Raw genomic sequence first — 3,738 nt, 5'->3', positions numbered from 1 at the left:
GGGTGATTGAAATGCAACTCCCTATTTGACAATACGTACAATTTATTTTTGGAATATAATTTGTACAATTAATAGATATGTACAATTAATAGATATGAGAAGAAACTATAAGTTGTGAATTTTTATGTAAAATTCAATATAAGCGCTTGTTATCCACCAGCTTTCATGTCGATTAGGGATCGCATCAACTAAAACTACTGGAATAGGAAGCTGTATTACAATGAGGCATTAAAACAGGGGACTGATGGTGACCACGAGACTAACGAGTCAAACGAACTGGAACAAAGGAAGCAGAGAATAGATCAAACAATTCTGAGGAACACGTGCAATTATAGCAGAAAAGACTGAGACTAACAACATAACGTCTGTGTGAGAGAGGTTGCAGTGAAAAGAAAGGGGATTCGGCTGATCAAATTACATATACGATTCTGGAATTTATCAAGAACCCTCGAATGGGACCAAGTCACGCCAGCTCAAATATAACAATAGTATTCAGCAGATTTATAGAGATATAAATGTGAGATGGGAGAAAAGAGCGATAGAGAGAACCGATTTTACAAGAAGCGGAAAGAGCAATGGATTTAATATATTAACCCCATGAAATATTTAATGAGAAAGGAAAACCAACAGGTTTGAGAGTAGATTTCTCACCGAGGGCAGAACGATCTATAAGAGTCTCAGAAAGAAAAGAGGCACGCCTGTGATTTAAATAGAATAGCCGAGTATTAACAGGATTAAACGAAACGGCATAATCACGTTGACACACCGGTTCCCGTCAGATCACCGAAGTTAAGCAACGTTGAACCTGGTCAGTACTAAATGGGTGACCATTTGGGACTTTCAGGTGCTGTATGTGCTCTCCGCTTATCTCGGCATTGTTTCCAGTCGTCTTGGTCTTCTCCTTGCCACTGGACTCAAACAGTGCCGATTCAGTAGAGGTGTGGTTGGAGATTGTGCAACCCTTGCCTCATAATTACACGCGCTACTGCCCCTAAGGGGTATCCTTTGTTTTTCAAGACTGAACGGAAACATGGGGAAATTAAATAATATTAACAGGATTAAATGAAATAATAATAATAATAATAACAATTATAATAAAGTTCTTTTATTGAAATCAAACGCCCTTTTTTTATTAAAACGGGCCTCGTCGCCTCCTATCTATATATTAAAATCGTAGTATCTTGGACGTACGTACGTACATGTCTCACGGTTTCCAGATTATAAATTATTCGATCGGGAGATCCTATTTATTAAAAAGGAGGATAGAATCTGATAACTAAGGCTATGACAATAGAATATTCTTTTCGTTGTTTTGACTCTCGAGTATATATCCGACATAGTTAGACACAGTAAATCAACCGAAAACCGCATCACTCTATATAAAAGCATATAAGATATCAACAAATACACACTCGAGAGTCCAAAAAATGAAAAGAATATGCTGTTGTCCTAGCCCTATTGATAATATACTACGAACATTAAATTAATATATAGATACGCTAATTTAATATTCGTAGTATGTTATCACCTTATATACCCCTTTTTAGTAAATAGGATCTCCCGATCACCGAGGACGCAATGTAAAAATAAATAAATAAGAAGGACGTCGCTTTTGGCCCGTGCGATAAACAAAAATATACCTTCTCAGTCTTCTGTTTTGTGTAAAGATGGTATAACGATATCTTGTGGTTTCCGTTCGCGCCGGACGTCCATACAATGGAAATATGTCACACTACATTAACCGGATTACTTAGATAAATACGTTTACATTTTTAACAAAAAGGCTACAATAATATTACGGGATCTATATTCACGCTGAACGTCTACAGTATGGTCAGCAGTAATATACTACAAATGAAAGATGCCACTGTTTAATTTCCACAGGTCCTGCTAGTCTATATAAGTAAAATAAATGTTTCCTTATTTCATTAGTCATTATAGTTTTCGAACAAACACCTGTATAAGCTAATTTTTTTCAGCAGCCACTTAGGTTCATTCTCAATAAGTGTCTTCAGAAAAAAATATGCGTTCGACAGACAGACAGACATAGTAAGTTCTAAAATTAGATTAAATAACTATAGCAATAAAAATTGTGTTCAAATAATCGTATTTTATGGACTCATAAAAGACTAAAACCATTTTCAACAAAGGCGGAAGACAAAGTACAATATTTTTAGGAGATAAATATTGTCAATAAGAATATTTGAGTTTGCTGTCTGGTTACAGAAATCTTCCCATAACGAGAATCTATTAAAACAGTTTCTTTGAAGACAATTAAATTGTTTTTATTTAATAACATTTAATAGCCGTGAAAATTTTATGGCATTTTGTTTAATCGAGATGTTAAAACGTGCCTCAACAAACCTGAATTATAAAGCAAAAATATTTTTTAAGCTTATTATATAAAACTATATATCCTATATCTGTACAGTAACGTGGAGGGATTTTTTCTCGATATTTACATATCTTTTTATCAACAGATATAGCTATTCGTATCTCTTGAGTAGTTGGCGCTGTCTAGTTGTGTTACATGATAAGGGCTGTCCCCTTTTCATGTAAGTATAAAAATAGAGAGATTAGTTAAAATGAAAATGAAATAGCAATAGACGAAATTCGAACCTCGTAATTTAGGTTTAGAAATAGATTACATGTGAGAATTAAAAAGAAGGAATGTAAAACAAACGCTTGTTTAGAATAGAGATAAAATATTTCAAGAAAAGAATGTGCACTGTCAAGTTTGTTATGAAATTTTAATTGAAAGAATGCAGTTATAAGATAATGTTTTTAACATATTGGAAAATAGGTTACTGAGTATAGGTTAAAATTCCTTTTGTAGAAAAAGGAAAAGTTTTGGACACGCATGTCCAGAACACGTGAAAGAAGGCACATGTTTTAACATGTGCATGACGTCACGGAAAATAGAAAGTTCTAGGAATAGAGAAAAAACTTTAGAGTAAAAGAAAACAGAAACTGGGAGAAACTCAGAGAGTCCGAACGTCTAGAAGCGAGACGATTACATTTAAACTTAATATGTGAAGCTTTGAATTCTTGATGATGAAAATCACGGCCGGTCGTGTGAAGAATAAACTCATCTGTATTTTTGTAGAACGTCGTCTTGTGTTTGTGATTCCTACAAAAAGGTAAATTGTATTGTTATTATATGTCTGTGTTATAAAATGTCGTGACATACACATCTCATATCTGCACTAAGACTGTCTGAACACTATCCCCTTCTTCTTCTTCTTCTTCTTCTTCTTCTTCTTCTTCTTCTTCTTCTTCTTCTTCTTCTTCCTCCATAAACACAATTAAGGAATGAGCATTTAATATATAAAATGAACAATCTCTCTCTCTGAGTGTTTCAACATCCCTCTTAATAAAACTCTCTTTCTAAGCATCTCCCTCTAAGACTCTCTCTTTTAATGAAACCCCTATATGTAACAGTTGTAAAAATCGTCGTGGTGAGGTTTTGCTCGTCGCAAAGACGTCGAACTTTTCTTTTTCTTTCTCTCAGCGGTTAAAGTAATAGAATCGATTAAAAAGAACAACTAATAGCTTTAATACTTGCTGTGAGCTTTGATTTATTTCTCACGGTAAATGATAGCAAATACATCAAGATGAACGTGCGGAAGAGAAGGATTCGAACGTATGCCTGCTCAATTAAATATCCCGTGAAGCAGAAACTTTCTTGCCTTTTTGTCACATACTTCCCACCATAACGCTACATCCTCCTCATCATCA

The 3,738-nt window shown here is 34.4% G+C and overlaps 1 pseudogene; it reads left to right on the top strand.

Moving 5' to 3' along the window:
• The first annotated feature begins 739 nt into the window (after positions 1-739).
• Positions 740-856, top strand: LOC145263322 (5S ribosomal RNA; annotated as a pseudogene).
• Positions 857-3,738: the final 2,882 nt, after the last annotated feature.

Source organism: Euprymna scolopes, chromosome 38, assembly GCF_053919585.1.
Source record: "Euprymna scolopes isolate OS-2025 chromosome 38, ASM5391958v1, whole genome shotgun sequence".
Taxonomy (NCBI): domain Eukaryota; kingdom Metazoa; phylum Mollusca; class Cephalopoda; order Sepiida; family Sepiolidae; genus Euprymna; species Euprymna scolopes.
The sequence above is the reverse complement of the archived record's forward strand: the minus strand, read 5'-3'. Positions and strand labels throughout refer to the sequence as shown.